Raw genomic sequence first — 20,635 nt, 5'->3', positions numbered from 1 at the left:
CATGACAGTGCATGGTACTTAACCTCTTGAGCCACTGGGTCAGCTGCTCAAAACATTTTTTAAATTCAGCTATACTACTAGCCTTAACCACATTCTCTGACAACCAATTCCAATGCTTCATTGCTTTTTTAAATGATGATTTAAATCTGTTACTAGTTTCATAGATTGTCCTCTTGTTCTAGTATTGTTTGATAAATACCCATTTCTTAGCGTCTAGTCAGAAGAATCCAGAACCGGTGTTATGCACCTCCACCTGCAGATGGAGATGGAGTAAAGCTGACATCACAGGATATATACTCTTGCAGGGACAGCCTGCCAGTATTCTCCGTCTCCAGCAGATGGTGGATGTGCATCTCCCTACTAGGGATTGCTTCAAGTTTTAGGAGAAATAAAAGGAAATTTAATTTTCCCCGCTTTCCTGCGATGATACCAAATGGTCCCTCCCCCAGTTGAGAATTCCTGAGGTGATTTTCGTGGTCCCTCAGATGAGTGCCTTGGTCCGGTAGCTGTTTTTCTCAGCTGGCGTTGACTTAGCTGTTAAAACAGCTGAAAGCAGGTACAGGAAGTCGAATGCGGTGATAACTGTATATGCCCAAATCCCTCCCCGCAGCCGGAGACTGTCTCTGTACTCAGCCAGGAAGGACTGAGCTCAGGTAAGGTTTAAAAAAAAAAAAAGGAAGACAGAGACAAAGAAGAATGGTTATTTTGTAGGGCTTCCTCCTCCTTCGGTCTCCGTACTCGATGCATCGTGCCGACGTTCGTTCCCACCCTCAAGGGAGGTTAAGGGATGTGGGCAGTCTAGCGGGTTGAGCACCCCATTTGGGCTAGGCCCCGCTCTTAGGCTTTTCTCTATGCGTTGCTTGGTAGGCCACTGCGGCGTTTTTGTGTGCCTTTTCCTATGTGTTAGGTTGTACGTCCAGTTTGTGCATCCAGTTTTTGGATGCCTAGTCGGACGCCTGCTTGGGTGTCCAAGTGATAGCAGCATCCATATTAGGCGAGCGCTTACCTGTGCGCACAATTTGGGCTGCATTGGTTGTGCGCTTAAGTTTGGGATGCCTAGCTTGCGACTCCTAGCCTTGGAATGCCTACATTTTGGATGTATATATTTTACAGCATGAATTCAACTGGACGCACACCTTCAGATGCCTGTTAACTGTACCGACAGACTGATGGTGCCTATAGCTAAAAAACCTAAGTGCCTTTCCCTCTGTGCTGCCTGTCATATTCAGGCATCTCAGCCCGGCGTGCCCTCTAACTTGTGCCAGTGCTGCTTAGAGGCTCAGGGAGAATCGTCTTCTGCTGATTTTACTAAGCCTGGTTCTTCCCAGCCTGATGAGGGCCTAGGCAAAGACATGTCAGGAGGGGTGTTTGACCTTGGAACTCACTTAACTGGTTCATCAGCAGGGGAAGGTAGCTCAGTGGGCACAGCACAGGTGCCTTCTGGTTTTGGCATGGATCCTTCTGTCTTTTCTTGGGTAGAAATTTTTTCAAGGATTACAATCCTTTCTTCAAACACAGTCCTCAGCCCTGTCCAATTCTGCCAGGTCAGAGTCGCAGGTTGTGACCTCTCACTTGCCTGGTACTACTGTTAAGCACTGAGGTACACCTAGATCAGCAGCAGGTCTTACCAATAGGGATCCAGATGGCACGGATGATGAGGCTGATCTTGACTCTCTGGAGGATGGGGAAATTCCTCCGGGACTGCAACAGTATAGGACTATGTCGTGTTTCTTTCATTGAGATGAGCTACCGGATCTGATTTCCCAGACATTAAAGATGGGAGTACCTGGGGCAGATTCCATGTCTGAGCCAAAGAAAAATCCCATTTTGGTTTCTTTGTATAAAGCCTCTTGTTTTTTCCCTGTTATGGAAGTCATTCAAGAATTGATTGATCTTGAGTGGGGTGCCTCGGAGGCTAATTTCAAGGGGATCAGGTTTTAGAAGGCCTATACCCCCTAGATCCAGTGGTGAGAGAGCATTTGCATTTTCCGAAAGTTGATACGCTTGTCTGTGCCGTCTCCAAGCAGACAACTATCCCTGTAGAAGAAGGAGTGGCCTTGAAGGATGTGCATGATAAAAGGGTTGAGGCCATCCTTAAGCAAGCATTTGAAGCAGTGGCAGTGAACTTGCAGATAGATTCTTGTTGTTCCCTGATGGCTCACTTTTGTTTACTTCTCTCTCAGGAGATCGAGGAATCTGGAGTGAATTCCAGGGCAGTTATGGAGCCAGCAGAAACATTTTTGGTAGGTGCGGGCTGCAATTTGGTCCGCACCTCATCCAGAGGAATGACTTTGATAATAGTGGCAACGCATCAGTTATGGCTGAGAAATTGGTCAACCGATGCAACCTCTAAGGCTAACCTTACAAAACTGACCTTTAAAGGCTTGTTCTTGTTTGGGAGCGAGTTGGAGAAACTGGCCAGCAAGTGGAGTATATCCCCGGTTCCTCGATTGCTCGAGGATAAGAAGCAAATGCCGCGCTCCTTTAAGAACATAAGAAATTGCCATGCTGGGTCAGACCAAGGGACCATCAAGCCCAGCATCCTGTTTCCAACAGAGGTCAAACCAGGCCACAAGATCCTGGCAAGTACCCAAATACCAAGAAGATCCCATGCTACTGATGCAATTAATAGCAATGGCACCCACAGTCTCAGGACTATTCGATTCGGCTCCACCTGCCGATGGAAGTCTGCTCTCAACTACAGTGGTGGTTGCAAGCAGATCATCTAAGAAAGGAAGTTTCCCTAAAATCACCAGACTGGTTAGTACTCACAACAGATGTGAGCCTCCAAGGTTGGGGAGCTCACTGTCAGGAATTGACAGCGCATGGGTGCTGGAGTGCAGAAGAGTCTCTCTGGAACATCAATCAGCTGGAAGCCTGGGCAGTCCGATTGGCATACTTGCAGTTCAGCAGCAGGTTGCAGGGTCAAATGGTCCGGATAATGTCAGACGATGCAATGACAGCTGCTTACATCAATTGCCAGGGAGGAACCAAGAGCCAGCAAGTTGTCACAGGAGATAGACCAACTAATGGAATGGGCAGAAGTGCATCTTCAGGAGATCTCGGCCTCACACACTGCAGGAAAAGACAATGCAAGAGTGGACTTTCTCAGTAGGAAAAGTCTGGATCCAGGAGAATGAGTATTGTCAGACAAGGCGTTTCAGCTGATAGTGGATTGCTGGGGCTTTCTTTTTCTGGACCTGCTGGCAACTTCTAGCAGTACAAAAGTTCATCGATTCTTCAGTTGCAGGAGAGATCCAAAGTCACTGGGCATCAGTGTTCTCATGCAGGAATGGTTGGAGGACAAGCTGCTGTATGGTTTTCCCCTGTGACCTATGTTGGGCAGAATGGTTCGGAGGGTCGAGAGTCTAAGAGGGATGGTGCTTCTGGAGGCACCAGATTGGCCCAGGATGTTGTGAGTGCGGGAGAGCGTCCACTTGCTCGTGTGCCCTTAGGGCCCAGCTCAACCCCTGGGCAAGGCTCTGGAGTGAGTGCTGTGGGTAGGTGAGGTGTATCCAAGCACAGGCTGGACAAGCTTCAAGACTTGGAACACTCGGACCTTTCCAAACCTGAATGTGAGACCCAGCAAAGCAATGTTGGTTTCTGGGGTAGCCCTCCAGCCACTCGAAAGACCTTTCGGACCTGCCTCATGGGAATGGCATGTGCATCAGGTCAAGGATGGAAGATGACTTTGAAACAAGGACAAGGCATGACAAAGGCACTGAAGACTTGGATGAGACGAACGTTCAGAAACTGATTTGATACAGATTCAGGTTCAGAATTCAGACTCAGACTCAAGATCAGAACTCAGATTCATGATTCGGATGCGGTTAGAACCCTGCACTGCAGCGTGCCCTACACAGCCCGTGAGCTGGTCGCAGACCACGCCGAATGCAAAGCAGACTCCAGACTTGAGACATGACAAAGACTTGGTACTGGAAGACGGCAAAGACTCAGGAGAGTCCTGCACGGATGTGTGCCCTACACAGCCTGTGAGCTGGTCACAGACCATGCTGATATGAAGCAGACTCTAGGCTTGACTCTTGGACATGGACAGATGCAAGAACAAGTCATTCCGAAGACCTAGAACAGGATTCAAGTTTTCAGGAAGGACACACTCAGATGATATAGAACTGGATTCAAGGATTCAGAATTCAGGAACTCAGAACCAGAAAGGGACCTCGACGTTAAAAACAAGGGCCTTCTGGAGACTTAATCAGCAGACTTGAAGATAGGTTGTGCCATGAAGCGCCCTATACAGGCCATGGGCTGGTCATGGTCCACCTGGAAGAGTGGACAAGGAGAAGACCTGGAAGCAGGGCAAGAAGACGAAGACTGGAATATCAGGACAAGGACTGGAACATTAGGATACCAGAACAGGCTGTAGACACAAGGACCATCAAGAGACCGGGACAAAGAATGAAGAACATAGAGGACCTCCCACGAAGAACAAGAGACCTTGAAGCAGCAAAGCTGGAACTCCGAGGACTCTTGGAATGAAGAGCTAGACTAACGATCCCAGGAGCAGGCAGTTTCTTGTGAAGGCCCCGAGGAACTGGAAGAAAGCCCTTTTATAGAGCTGCAGGACTGAAGCAGTAATGACATAATCGGCAAGGGCTGCGGGGCTTTCCCTGCTGTGGGCCCTTTAAATCTAGAAGAGGGATGCGCGCGCCTAAGCAGGAGCCTGGCATCGGGCAGGGAAGGCAGCAGCGGCGGCGTCCCAGCCATGCCAAAGGAGAAGTCGGCGATGGTCCCACAGTGAAGGAGAAGTCAGCGGCGGCTCCCTGCTGCGAAGAGTGACAGTGGCAGCAGCGGCTCCATGTCATGAAGAGAGCACAGTGCTGCATGGGGACGGCATCGGAGGAGTCGGCACGATGAAGGGCCTCGGCAGCGCAGCATCAGGCTGGTGAGTGGTGTTGCTCGCGGGTCTGTCCTACTTGAATCAATCAAACAACGCCTTACAAAATTAAAACTCATAATCAACATTGATAAAACCAAAATACTTATAATGAACAAAAAACCATTGTATTACCATCACCATTATTCGCAACTAACAATCAAATTAAGCCAATATCCCCTGTCAATCACGCCAGAAACCTTGGAGTAATAATTGACAATAACCTATCTTACAATAACCACATTACCACCAAAATCAAAGAAGGTTATCACAAACTCCTAATTCTAAGGCAGATAAAACCTTTTCTAAATTTAGTAGATTTCAGAACAGTTTTACAACTAATTATCTTCTCAACCATTGACTACTGTAATTCCCTCATGATTGGCCTTCCATATATCAACATCAAGCCTTTACAGATTCTTCAGAACTCTGCAGCAAGAATTTTAACTGGAAAAAGAAAGAATGATCACATTACCCCAATATTATCTTCACTACACTGGCTCCCTATTAAATCACAAATTGATTATAAGATTTTGACAATTATACACAAACTAATACACTCCGATCACCACAAACAAACAAGCTTAAAAATCACTCTACAGAATAAAAACAGGAATCTTCGATCAAAAAACCCTTCTCGTCTAGTAATTCCACCCATCAAAGATGCTCATCTTTCAATAACAAGAAATAGAGCTTTCTCCATTGCCTATCCTAAAAAATGGAACTCCTTACCACCTTATTTGAGAACTCAAACTAATATCAAAACTTTTAAGAAGGATCTAAAGACTTTTCTTTTTCATAAAGTCTACATTAATGATTATTTATTTCAACAATCTAATTTCAACCAAGACAACCAACCAGACTCATGCAAAAGAGATAATGAAATATCATCTGGCATCAACCATTATAATAGCAATATGAACCTATAATTAACAGCACTAGAAGACCATCCCGAAGATGATTAAATACCAATACTGTTACTAGAGATGTGAATCGGAACCTGAATCGGTTCGGATTCCTGTTCCGATTCACATCGTGGGGTTTTTTTTCATCCGGCCCGATCGCGGTTTTGTTTATCGGCTGCGCCTGGGCCGATAAACCAAAAACCCACCCTGACCCTTTAAAACTAATCCCTTAGTTTCCCCCACCCTCCCGACCCCCCCCCCCAAAAAACATTTTACAGGTACCTGGTGGTCCATTGGGGGTCCTGGGAGCGATCTCCTGCTCTCGGGCCGTCGGCTGCCACTAATAAAAATGGCGCCGATGGCCTTTGCCCTTACCATGTGACAGGGTATCCGTGCCATTGGCCGGCCCCTGTCACATGGAGGGAGCACTGGATGGCTGGCGCCAATATCGTGGGGTTTTCCTATCGTTTTGGGGGAGCCCCCGATTTCTGACGATTTGAAAATATCGACGATATTTTCAATCGTCTGAAGCCCGATTCACATCCCTAACTGTTACCATAATCCTTTTCCCTTCATTTCCTTATGCTCCCTTTTTCACCACCAACCTCTCCCCGATCCCTTCTTCTCTCCCACTATTAATTTATGCAACTATGTTTTAATTGTTTATTCTCTGTTTGATCTTTGTAAACCATTATGATGGCTGCACCGAATGACGGTATATAAAACTGAACAAATAAATAAATAAATGAGCAAGTGCAACACATGAGACCATGGTATGCGGACCTGTGAAGGCTCCTGGCAGACTCCCCCCTCCAGTTTCCAGCACACAGGGATCTGTTGCGGCAAGGGCCTGTTCTTCACGAAGATCTGATTCAATTTTGTATTATGGAATGGCCCTTGAGAGGGCTCGCTTGCTGAAGCATGGATATTCTGCTGCAGTGATTGCCACCGAACTATGAGCCAATGTGTGGGTTTGGCGAGTGTTTGCAGCTTGGTGTGATGATCGAGGTGTTCTTCCTCGTTCGGTTAAGATTCCGCTTATTTTGGAATTTTTGCAGGATGGATTGAATAAGGGGTTGGCCCTTAAAACTTTAAAGGTACAAGTAGTGGCTCTTGCCTGTTTCAGGGGTCAGGTGAATGGTGGCCCCTTGTCCGCTCATCCAGATCTGGCCTGTTTCTTGAAAGGAGTAAAATATCATTATCCTCCCTTGCGGTTACCGGTGCCCTTGTGGAGTCTTAATCTGGTTTTGGATTTCTTAGCAGGCCCTACATTTAAACTGATGTGTAACCTTTCCTTGCGGTTACTGACCTTGACAACGGTGTTTCTTGTGGCGATTTGTTCTGCGGATTCTAATTTCTGAGCTGCAGGCCTTGTCTTGTCCTGAGCCATTCCTCCAAGTGACTCCAGGGAAGATACAGCTGCATACTGTTCCTTCCTTTTTGCCAAAAGTGGTCTCAGATTTTCACTTGAATTAGTCCATTTCCCTGCCATTTCTAGATAGGGAAAGAGATGCGGAGGAATATCGCCTGTTACAGCCCTTGGATTTCAAGAGACATATCTTGAGGTATCTGGAGGTTTCTAAACCCTTCTGGAAGACAGATCACCTGTTTGTTCTCCACAGTGGTAGTAAGCAGGGTGAGCCAGCTTCTAAGGCTACAATAGCTCGCTGGATTAAGCATGTGGTCACGGCCGCGGACGTGGATGCCGAACATACTAGTCAGGTTAGGGCTCATTCCACTAGGGCTCAGACAGTGTCATGGACGGAAGTTAGATTGTTGTCTCCCATCAACATTTGCTGAGCTGTGACGTGGTCCTCCTTACACATCTTTTCCAGGTATTATTGTCTGGATGTACAGGCCTGAGAGGACGCAGCCTTTGCACGTGCGGTTTTGACTGGACTGCGGACAGCCACCTGCCCTATTTAGGAGTAGTTTGGGTACATCCCACTAGTTCTGAATTAATCTGTCTGGATGCTAAAAAATGAGAAATTATGGAGGAAGTGACGTCACCACTGGCAATGGCCGCCTGAATCGGGAGCTCCCGACGCAACCACAAATAATCAGCCCCCATCAGGTAATCCCGCAGCAATCCCTGGAAAAAAACACTGCTGAAGGCTGCCAAAACCATCAGAATGTCAGCTCAACGCAAAAAAACGGACTTGCAGCAATTTTCTTTCGCTGCAGCCGCAGCGCAATTGGAAGCTGGCTCGGATGGCGCAGGGCAGGCCGCACACGCGGCTGCAGAGGTGAGCGAGCTCAGCACCGTCGGGGCTGGAGAAACACTGCCGAGCCACGCTGACTTCATCCAGTGGTTAGGGGAGCCCTGCGGCGGTATGGAAGGACTAAAAAAAGAATTACAAGGGGTCATGGCCAAATTACAAAAGGATATCACAGCACTGGGGCATAGAGTCGCAGACACAGAGGTCCGCCTGGAAGACCAAGCCTCTGAACTCTCAAGCTGGAAACTGGCCCAGGACAAACTTACAAAAGCCAATGACAATCTCATGTACAGGACTGAAGACCTGGAGATCAGGTCCAGGAGAGCTAATCTCAGGTTTCTGGGAATACCTGAATCTCAGGAATTTAGCAACTACAAGCAAGTGGTTGGCAGTATCTGCGCTCAAATTCTCAGCTCCGAATCCATGTCAGTGGAAGCGGCAACGATTAAAATAGAACGGGCTCACCGCACTCTGGGGGCTAATCTCTCCGACAGACCCAGGGACATCATAGCCTGCTTTCACAGCTATTCCCAAAAAGAAGTCACGTAAGCTTGGTTCTATACAGTGGGGGAACCATAAAATGGAGATCTTTCAGGATTTAGCACCGACCACCATCTGCAGATGGAGAGGATTCCGCGAAGCTATTACCATCCTTCGGACCAATAACATCAAATACCAATGGTTATTCCCGTTTGGATTGAGCTTCACCATTGCTAGAGTAACCTCACGGGTATCTACCATAGAGGAAGTGGCAGATATTTTACAAGCAGCTGGCATGCCTCTTGCGTCGACAGGCAATGTCTCTGAATTGCATACCATTACTAGACCCCAAAGTGACACACCCAGATGGCAACACGTCGAGAATGGAGGCAGACGCCTATGGCGACACTCCAGTGGATCTTTTCAATTTTATGACCACCCTGAGTGACAAGCCACAACATTCTCCTTTCTCTTTCATAGTGAGCGAGGTCATGGTTGGCAAAAGTGTGATGACTTTATTATGACATTGCTCTTTGCCTTATTTCTCTGTTCTCAGTTCGAATAGGGGGCGAGACTACATTGCTTTCATCTGAGAAGCACATTATGGTCGGGGGGGGGTGACCCTTGGAGGAAGGAGCCAGAAACACCGATGATATCATCCCTCCAGGAGGAGTGGGCCCATCACAGAGGGATATGGCTGATGATCAGGAGATTTCGGGAGGGGAAGGGCGGGCAAAATGGGGGAGAACTCGGTTGGGCATTATTTCTGGATCAGCAAGGGTGTGTAGAAGAAGCCTCTCAATTTACTTTAGAGTGCTAACCAACAGGGGTAGTTTATATATATGCTTTACTGACACCAGATGGCAGGGCTACATATAATTTCTATAAATGTGAAGGGCCTAAATTCCCCAACAAAAAGGAAATTACTTTTTTAGGAGGTGAAAAGGAGTCAGGCAAACGTTATCTTTTGTCAGGAAACCCATTTACTAAAACGGGCAGAACGCCTCCTTCAGGATAGATTTTTTCCTCAGTAATTTTTGGCCTCTGCATCCATTCACTGGAAGTATGGTGGGGTGGGGATCTTATTTTCCAACTTTCTTGTTATAGATGTCAAAGATACCCAAAAGGATCCTGAGGGTAGATACATAGCCTTAAAAGTTTTAATTGACAACACCCTGTTTACACTTATTACATTACATTACATGGCCTCAACACTAACCAGCAACTGTTCCTCCACCACATTTCCAACCTGCTGGAGACTTGGGCAGAAGGTAAAGTAATAATTGGTGGTGATTTTAATCTTACTATTTATTTATTTATTTTTATAGACCAGTGTTCGATTTTACATATCACATCGGTTTACATTCCAACAAAAAATGCAGAAAATCAAGCTTTTCCTTTGTCAATACATTGAACAATAATAAACATGGAAATTGTTAACAAGGGAGATAAAAACAAGGGAATGGTTAACACTAAGGGTTGCACGAAGGGGTGCACAAAGGGGAGTTCCCCTTTGTCGTGCCCCTTCGGCGCGCGACGCACAGCACGCAGCACCTGCTGGTTTGGCGCCTTTCAACGGTCCGGCCCCGATTGCTATGACGTTGGGGGAGGGGGCGGGTCCACAGACAGGCCTTAAAAACCTTAATTAGCAAAAGAGGATTGGTTGACATCTGGCGCTTGCAGAACCCCACTCAGCGCAATTACACCTTCTTCTCCAACTCTCATCAATCCTACTCTCATATTGATATGTATTTAATTGTGTTACTTCCTCCAATGGCGTCGGGGTTCCTTCCCCAACGCCGGCAGCGTGGCCCCGCACGAATCGGGGCAATACCTCCTCCGATGGTGTCAGGGTTCCCTCCCCGACGCCGGCAGCGTGGCCCCGCACGAATCGGGCTTGGACACGCCCCCTTAACGTCAGACGCCGACGGGGATCAGGTTGCGCGGGAGATTTGTCTTCTTATTGAGAGTCTTCTCCCGCGTTCACTGCTTCGGCCACAAGTGCTTTTTGGAATATTCCTGTTGCTTGTCTCTCTACTGCCCATTGCCTGCCTGACCTGGACTGCTTATCTGGATTACCCTGCTGTGCCGCCTGCCTTTTGGATTGTTTGCTTCGGTTCCTGTTGTCTGCTGCCTGCCCTGACCTGGACTGTCTACCTGGATTACCCTGCCTGCCGCCTGCCCTGACCTGGACTGTATCTTGGATTACCCTGCCTGTCTCCTGTTACGGCTGTGGCTGCTGTGCAACCGCCTCACCACCAGGGGTCCCTCTAGAGCTGGCTTTCCTGACAGGCCCAGTCCATCTCCTCTGTCCACTCTATGCTCTGGGTGTGCCCTTATAACCCTGCCTGACAGTTGCCTCGGTGCTTCGGCATCGAGCTCACCTGGGCTCCCTGCTCTAGCCTGCCTTGCGTGGCCTTCGGGCCTTTCCTTGCCCTGCCTTCGGGCCTTTCCTTGCCTTGTGTGGCCTTCGGGCCTTCTGTCTTGCCTTGCCTTGCGTGGCCTTTGGGCCTTCTGTCTTGCCTTGCCTTGCGCGGCCTTTGGGCCTTCTGTCTTGCCTTGCCTTGCGCGGCCTCCGGGCCTTCTGTCTTGCCTTGTCTTGCGTGGCCTTTGGGCCTTCTGTCTTGCCTTGCCTTGCGTGGCCTTTGGGCCTTCTGTCTTGCCTTGCCTTGCGCGGCCTTTGGGCCTTCTGTCTTGCCTTGCCTTGCGCGGCCTTTGGGCCTTCTGTCTTGCCTTGCCTTGCGCGGCCTTTGGGCCTTCTGTCTTGCCTTGCCTTGCGCGGCCTTTGGGCCTTCGGTCTTGCCTTGCCTTGCGCGGCCTTTGGGCCTTCTGTCTTGCCTTGCCTTGCGCGGCCTCCGGGCCTTCTGTCTTGCCTTGCCTTGTGTGGCCTTTGGGCCTTCTGTCTTGCCTTGCGCGGCCTTCGGGCCTTCTGTCTTGCCTTGCCTTGCGCGGCCTTTGGGCCTTCTGTCTTGCCTTGCCTTGCGCGGCCTTCGGGCCTTCTACCTTGTCTTGTCTAGCCTAGTCTTGGTGGCCTTCGGGCCTTCGGTCTTGCCTTGCCTTGCCTTGCGCGGCCTTCGGGCCTTTTACCTTGTCTTGTCTTGCCTTGCCCTGCGCGGCCTTCGGGCCTTCTACCTTGTGCTGTGTATGGTCTCCGGACCTTCTGCCCTACCCTGCCTTGCTTACTGTGCATGCGGTCCTACGGGCCCTCTGCTCTATTGTCTGTGTGTGTTTGGCCTACGGGCTCTCTGCCCTGCTTACTGTGTGTGGCCTACGGGCCTTCTGTGTGTGTGTGTGGCCTACGGGCCTACTGACCTGCCTTGCCCCGCTTACGGTGTGTGGCCTACGGGCCTTCTGTGTGTGTGTGTGTGGCCTACGGGCCTTCTGACCTGCCTTGCCCCGCTTACAGGTGTGTGGCCTACGGGCCTTCTGTGTGGGTGTGGCCTACGGGCCTTCTGGCCTGCCTTGCCCCGCTCACGGTGTGTGGCCTACGGGCCTTCTGACCTGCCTTGCCCCGCTTACGGTGTCTGGCCTACGGGCCGTCTGTGTGTGTGTGGCCTACGGGCCTTCTGACCTGCCTTGCTCTGCCGCCTGCCCTGACCCAGCCTAGACCCAGACACTGCTTCTTGCTGTCTGCCCTGACCCAGCCACGGTTTCCAGCCATCCCTGTCTCTCTCCACCTGGAGCCACCCCTTTGGGTGGTGTTCACTACCCCTGAACTCAGCCCAAGCGTAACATCTCCAGTCCTTGGTGCCTCTCCTACGTAAGGTAAGCGGTCTCTGACCTTGGTTCCACACTACCCGAGTAACAAATTGATAAGGATATTGCAGAATTGGTAATTGAGTCAGACATAGGCCTTATCACTTGGTTGGATCACGCCCCCATCTGATTAGAAATTAAGTTACCTGGAATTTTCAGAATTTGAGATACATATATCTTGAAAAGTTCCTTGGGGGAAATATTACTTATGACTGGGAAATTTAAAAATCTAAAATTATGTGCTCTTAAATTATTTTCAACATTTTCAAGCCTTCTATTATTGACCAGTTCTCCTTGAAGCAAATTTATTTGAACTTTTTCCACCTCCTTCAGGCGCAAATCCATTGCTTCTATTTTGTTGTTTTGTTGTAATAGCCCATTGGCATTTAACAGGACTTGATTTGTAGTTTCAAGTGTCACTTTAGTAAGAGTCAATATCGATTTTTCTAAGGCTAGCAATGCTGACCATATCGTGGACAGATTTATTTCTGGTGGAGTTTATAAAATTGCTCCCACTTCAGTCATTCCTTGACCCACACCACCTCCTCCCATTGTGTTGCCAGAACCAGTCTCCAAGCCTGGAGTTCCCAGAGACTCTATTAAGCTCAGTCCCACTCCTTCACCCCCCCCCCCCCCCCTCCGCTAGGGCTGTACCTGAGCTTTCGGTTCCATGATAATAAATCCCGCTATTGATAATCCTTGTAGAGCCGCGGATTCCCCTCCTCGGATATCTTCTGGTGGGGCCGCGGTCTCCTGCTTCTGTTCCACTCCTTCACAGCATGGTGGAGCCAGCCTGCTTGGAAAGCCGGGGCTCAAAGATATGTCAAGGGTCAGAGGGGACGCAGCACACCCTGCAACCATCCCCTCAGCGACCAGCTCACCCGGTGTCTCCAGTGATTCCGCGGCGAAGAAGCTTCCGATGTGAGGCAAATTCCAGATAAAGCAAAGCCAGTGATAACTAAAATTTATTATTTGCCATATGGTGAAGCTAATCGTGAACCTGCGGAGGAACCTACAATGCTACTAGATCTTTCTGAAATGTTGGAGACATCACAGGAGTTTACTGTGGCAAAAAGAAGGCAGTTGGTGTCATTCGCATTTCTCATGGACAGAAATAATATATGTAGACATTTCTTTAGAAACAGTCAAACCTTGTTTTTTGGGCATAAAGTATGGTGTTATCCCGATTTAACTAGAGTTACACAATCTAGAAGAAAGTTATTTCTAAATTTGCGATTGGAAGTATTACAGAAAGGAGCGCAATCTGCGCTTCCCTTGTAAATGTTGTGTCAGATTTCAAGATCATAATTATGTGTTTTTTGATCCACCCCAGTTGAGAACAATTCTTGACTCTCATTTATTTATTTATTTAGTATTTTTATATACTGTCGGTCGTTGGGAACATCCCATCGGTTTACATTTGAACACAATATCACAACAGGCTTTACATAGAACAATAACATGAGAAATTGTAGGGAGGAGTAGGGGGAGTATAAGGTTCAATCCAACAACAATAACTATAAATATAATACTCAGAAACAGTAATCATATCTCATACCTGAAGTACCCCATTGTGAGTTTGGTAGTAAAATAGAAAGTGCTGAGTCCCCTCTCGCTACCATTGTTTGGATTATTTGATTTCTTGTAGAAATAATAACGCTCTATTACCTAGACCTCTCCCATTATTACTTTTATTTTTCTATGGGTACAGTATTATGTATTGTGTTTAATATGTATTACATTAAGGTAAATAATTACTTTTTTGTACTGTAGATTTCCTAGCAAGTGGATACCTGTTTGTATTATTAAAAGTGATAAATAAAAAATATATATATATTAAGTTACCTACCAGATCCCTTGGTAGTCGCCATTGGCACCTAAATTATAGCTTATTAAATGACAAAACCTTTGTGGAATCCTTGTCTGGTGATATCCAGGAATATCTCCGACTGAATTGCACAGGGGACGTAACCCCTGTTATGGTATGTGACTGCTTAAAAGCAGGAGGAAACTAATAGCCTGGGCTAGCTTCCTCAAAAAGGAAAGGAATGCCAGACGCCTACGCCTTATGCAGCTTATTGCTAAACTAGCTTTAAGTCATAAACGATCCCTTGAGCCTAAAAAATTAGGCGAACTTCAGTCTGCCAAAAGAGAGCTGCAAGCCCTTGATTTGGAGAAAATAGCTTTCCAGCTCGACTTGCTGCGTCAGAAACACTTTGAATTTGGCAATAAAGCAGGACATATGTTAGTTAGAAAGCTTAAAGACAGAGCCACACAATCCCTTATCACTAAAATCAAGGATTCCACAGGGACGATGTTATATGAAGCTTGTGAGATCCGAACTCGATTTACCCGCTTCTGTGAAGAATTGTATGCTTCTGATGAACTGGGAGGTGATTCAATTATAGATGATTATCTACAAAGGGTGGAACTACCATTCCTCCAGGATGAAGCGTGTGAGTTTTTAAATGCAGAGATAACCCATAATGAACTATACCAGGCGATTCAAGGCCTGAAGTTAGGAAAGCCACCAGTCCTCGATGGTTTCACAGCTAAATTCTATAAAACCTTTCAGGCTAAAGTGTTTCCACTGCTACTTCGGATGATTAATGCTTTGAGGTCTGAGGGCTCTATATCTCCCGAAGCTAATCTAGCTGGTATTATTATCTTGGGTAAGAGTGGGAGAGACCCCTCACTCTGCGGGTCGTATCGTCATATCCTTGATTAACATTGATCTGAAACTTCTGGCCAAGATACTAGTAACCAAATTGGGAAAAGTAGCCCCCTTTCTGATTCATGAAGATCAGTCAGGGTTCTTCCCTGGCCGCTTGGCTTCCGACAATGTGCGTAGAGTGTTAGAACTCATTTGGAGGGCAAAGCAGGAGAACATACCCCTGGTGCTCGTGGGAGTGGATGCTGAAAAGGCATTTACAGGGTCCACTGGCCATACCTTTTCAAAGTCCTTAGAAAATTCAACTTGGGCACTAATTATATTAGCTGGGTTCAACGCTTATATGAAAGGGGATGCCTAAAAATCAATGGAGAATGCACTCAGCCATTCCCGGTAAAGCGGGGAACCCGACGGGTGTCTGCTATCACCCCTTCTGTTTGCATTATCCTTGGAACCGTTTGCGGCCCTAGTGAGATCTAATTCCTCAATTCAAGGGTTGCAGGTTGGGTCCTCTGTTTACAAACTGTCTATGTTTGCAGACGATCTCCTTTTCATAATGACGACCCCCAGACTCCTCCCTCCAGCTCTTGCTGCAGGAGATGTGAGCCTATAGTAAAGTCTCTAGCTTTAATGTAAATGAGGATAAGTCTGAACTTCTTAATATATCAATGACACCAGATAAATTTGAAACTATCAAGGCTACCCTGCCGTTTCACATTGCAAAAGATTGGGTTAAATATCTGGGTATCAAGATTGGCCCTGAGGACCGTGAGCTATTTCGCCTGAATTACAGCCCGCTTTTCACTAGCATTCAAAAAGATCTGGATTGCTGGGATCGAGGGGATTTCTCATGGTTTGGGAGAATAGTTATAGTTAAAATTAATATCCTATCCCGCTTATGCTATTTTTTTCAGACTCTGCCAGAACTAGTTCCAGACACTCTACTGTCTTTATGGCAGCGAAAACCTTTTTTGTTTATCTGGAGGCGCAGGCCACCTAGAGTGACCCGATTTACCTTATACCAGGATAAGTCTCAAGGTGGCCTCCAAGTACCAAATTTGGCTTGGTATTTTAGTGCTTCCCAGCTTAGTGCGCTTATTCAATAGCACCTCCAAGGAGCCCCAAAACCCTGGTTCAGAATAGCCTCTGCAGGCGCTGGTGACCCTCCTTTACATGTTAGGGCCTGGCAAAGGGGAAAGATAGATGTTGCAGGCTTGTCCCCCTTCTCCCGACAGATTTTAACTGTGTGGGGGAAATGGCGGTCTAAGTTGGCTGGCAAAAAAAAATGCCTATTGTCTAACGTCATTCCTTTATGATAAATCCTTTACCCCAGGCATGCATTCAAACATGATTAGGCTATGGCAAGGGAAAGAGTTATATACTTGAGAGCATTTATGGAATGGCCAGAATGTTTTATCTTTTCATGATCTACAACACGCATATCACCTATCAGACAAGGATCTATTTGCTTATAATCAAATCCTTCATTTTTTTCTCTGCAGGCCAAATTGGGAGGGCCCTAAAACAGGGTAAATCCCTATTTGAGAACTTCTGCTCACACGCAGACAAGGTCACCAAACTTATTTCCAAAATTATGGCTTTTATAAAAGGGGTCCCTCAAGGCAAGCTTACATTTCAAATAGCATGGGAACAAGATATTGGGGAGACCCTTGAAGATAGTGACTGGGAGAAATCTTTCCTTACCACCAGCAGATGCTCAATATCTGCGGTGATAAAAGAAAATGCGTATCTCATTCCTGATAGATTGAGCAAGTTTGGTGGGGGAGGCAGTAATCTTTTCTGGAAGGGCTGTGGCGCTATTGGAACTTACTACCATCAGTGGTGGAAATGCCCGAGTATTGCTCACCTCTGGGAAGCCGTTCTTGACTTTATCTTTTCAGTATTACACCTTCAAATCCCTAAGGACCCAAAAATCTGTCTGCTTAATATCTTTCCGGACCAAGAAACCAGGCCTGTGCAATGCTGGACCCAACAAGTAGTTTCCTCTGTTAAATATGAAATAGCTCTGTGGTGGCGCAAACCTGGGGTCCCAACCATAAGAACAGTACAGTCTAGAATAGACAGCGCTTTCTACATGAGCAAACCCACAGCAGTCCACAACAACAGCCTAGCACATCATAGGGAAACTTGGTCACCGTACCTAAGATGGAAATCTGAAAGTATGTCCAACTTTGATGGTTTACGAAACCACGTATGTATCATCATTCTTTTCGTAATACCCATGTGCTGGATTCTATCCCAATAACCGGGGGTGTGGGGGGGTGAGAGAGGTATAAATTGAAAAACAAGACTCACACACAGGTTTAAGTTTACATTTTATTATTCTGTACAATGCAGAGATGGTTTGAATGTAATTTTGTTACCTTTGTACTTTTTCAATAGCCTGTTGTTCCAGGCAGCGGTCAAACGTGGTCAGAAGACAGGCAATGGGTCTGTTCCAGGCAGCGGTCAAACACAGTCAGGCAAGCAGAGGTCAGTACTGTGAATCAGTCCGAGAAGGTACGACAAGCGGAGGGACGTGGAGCAGGAATCAGGAGAGATGCTGGAACACAGAGAGGACCACGGGAACGCAGGAGCACTGGGACAAGCCTGGATCAAGGAATGCAGGAGAACACAGGAACGTGGAACAGCAAACTAGCTACACCGAAGGTGTCGACCTGATTGCCAAGGCAAGGTTCTGGGGACAGAGCCTCGCCTTAAGTAGGAGCCTTATGTGACATCATCAGGCGACATCCGAGACAAGCTTCCCACCCTGGGCCCTTTAAAGGTTCTTGCATCAGTCACGTGCGCGCCTAGGGGCAGAGCCGAAGACGCGGAGCCCCTACAGGAGCTCCACTGAGAGGCCTGCGGCATGGAGGAAGCCAGAGAGGCCTGAGGTGAGCGTCGGGGACGTTGGGAGCTGGCAGCCGCGGCAAGGGAAGAGGAGCTGGAGCTGGTGGAGGGAAGCGCGAGGAGAGCAGGCCTGTTCGCGGCACCAACACGGCCGGGATGCGCAACACACAGCCAGCATGGAATTACCCAAGGGAAGTCTTGCCTCACAAATCTCCTATATTTTTTTGAAGGGGTGGATAAACGTGGACAAAGGTGAACTAGTAGATGTGGTGTATTTAGATTTTCAGAAGACGTTTGACAAAGTCCCGCATGAGGGACTTCTAAGAAAACTAAAAAGTCATGGGATTGGAGGCAATGTCCTTTTGTGGATTGCAAGCTGGTTAAAAGACAGGAAACAGAGAGTAGGATTAAATGGTCAGTTTTCACAGTTGAAAAAGGTAAACAGTGGAATGCCTCAGGGATCTGTACTTGGTCCGGTGCTTTTTAATATATTTAGAAATGATTTGGAAAGGGGTACAAAGAGTGAGATGATCAAATTTACGGATGACACAAAATTATGCAGAGTACTTTAATCTCAAGCGGATTGTGATAAATTGCAGGAGAACTTCGCGAGACTGGAAGATTGGGCTTCCAAATGGCAGATGAAATTTAACATGGACAAGAGCAAATGATGCACACAGGGAAAAATAACCCTTGCTATATGTTAGGTTCTATCTTAGGAGTTACCACCCCGGAAAGAGATCTAGGCGTCATAGTGGATAATACATTGAAATCGTCGGCTCAGTGTGCTGTGACGATCAAAAAAAGTAAACAGAATGTTAGGAATTATTAAGAAGGGAATGGCAAATAAAATGATGGATGCCATAATGCCTCTGTATCGCTCCATGATGAGACCACATCTTGAATACTGTGTGCAGTTCTGGTCGCCGGATCTCAAAAAAGATATAGTTGCATTGGAGAAAGTGCTGAGAACAGCTACCAAAAGGATAAGGGGCATGGAACGGCTGCCCTATGAGCTAAGGCTAAGGAAGTTAGGGCTGTTCAGTTTGGAGAAGAGACGAGTGAGGGGGGATATGGTAGCGGTTATTTACTCTCTCAGATAATAGAAGGACTAGGGGGAACTCCAAGAAGTTAGCAAGTAGCTCATTTAAAAAAAATCAAAGAAAATACTTTTTCACTCAGTGCATAGTTAAACTCTGGATGTGGTTAGAGCAGTTAGTGTAACTGGATTTAAAAAAGGTTTGGATACATTCCTAGAAGAAAAATCCATAAACTGCTATTAATTAATAAGCAATAGTAACTTGAGATTTATTTAATGTTTGGGTACTTGCCAGGTACTTGTGACTTGGACTGGCCACTAATGGAGACAGGATACTGGGCTTGATGGACCCTTGGTCTGACCCAGTATGGCAATTCTTTTGTTCTTATGTTCCACAGGGAAACCTGACTATTTAATCCTACACTCAGTTTCCTGTCTTTTAACACTGCCTTCTATCCTATGACTTTTTAATTTCCTGAGTAGTCTCCCATGAGGGACTTTATCAGATGCTTTCTGAAAATCCATATACACTCTATTGACTGGCTTGTTTTTATTGTTATGTTTAGTTACATTGTTAAAAAGTTCTTGTAGATTGGTAAGAAATGATTTCCCTTTGCTAAATCATGTTGGCTCTTCCTTATTAAATAATTTTGTACCCGTTGATACTAGGGCTGAATTATCCATGCTGTCTGGGATGTCCTCTGGCAGCCCTGAGGCAGAGCTTCTTCTAGAGATCACAGAGCTTTGCTCTGTGCCACTGCGCATATTTTCCCGCTCGATCGAGCACTATCTTCTCCTCAGTCCTTTTTCTTCAGCGCTAGCATCCACACACGGAGTGTTTTTCTGCTTTCTTCTCCTCAGAGTTTTTTCTTCATCAGAAAAACACAACAGCACTTTTCAGTGCTAACATGGCCCCCAAACCGCCTGGCTTTAAGTACTGCCAGTGCAGTAAGGTGATGTCCATCACCGATGGACATAACTATTGTTATGTCTGTCTGGGGCCCAAATATGACCAGTCTTCTTGTCGCGACTGGGGTCATATGTCGCCCCAGGCCCAGAGACAGTGCGCCCAAAACATTGCGCACCTCAGAGAGGGGGGAGATGGCTCCTACGCCCCGGAGTCGTAGCGTCTCTCATCACACTCTTTCTTTGGGCTGAAGTCAGACCACCCAGAGAAGCGCAGAAGGGCCTCTTCTCTGAGACCTCAAGGTAAAAATTCCACCAAGAGCCAGACAGTGCTGTTATGACCATCAGTCACAGACAGCTGCAACCGATTCAACTCACGACATGTGTTGGTCTGCTCTCCTCTCCGGATCAGCTCACGGCTGGAGCTAGCCGCCATTGCCGCACATCTCCAGGTTCACAAGGCTCCTCGTGGCGGCCAGGACACCGACTCCACCCACACCGACTCCGGGCCTTCCTAGGCACGCGCGCCATCAGGCCTCTCTTTGAAGGCCCAATGGCGGGAACCTCGGGGGCGTCCCCAGCTGATGTCATCACAAGGTTGGGATTCTTAATGACCTCCTTCATCCCTTGCTAGCTGACTTGGCAACAAGTTCCTTCGCCTAGTGCTTGCTCCTGTCTCCTTGGACTGTGGTTCCTGCATCAGATCTGCCTTGGCTCTGGACTCTAACGTGGGTACCCGTTCCTCGGGGGCCTGCTTGCGCTCCTGTTGGGGGACTCTGTCTCCAGGCTTCCCCGCTCCTCGGGTTAGCCCCTGCACCTCCAGAGATCCTGCCTGCCGGCTTCCCTGCTTCCCTGGGTTGCCCCTCGGACCACCTTCCTGCCTGGGAGCCTGCACCCCGTGCTCCCCTG

This window comes from Rhinatrema bivittatum, chromosome 4, assembly GCF_901001135.1.
Source record: "Rhinatrema bivittatum chromosome 4, aRhiBiv1.1, whole genome shotgun sequence".
Classification (NCBI taxonomy): Eukaryota; Metazoa; Chordata; class Amphibia; order Gymnophiona; family Rhinatrematidae; genus Rhinatrema; species Rhinatrema bivittatum.
This window is presented reverse-complemented; position numbering follows the sequence as displayed.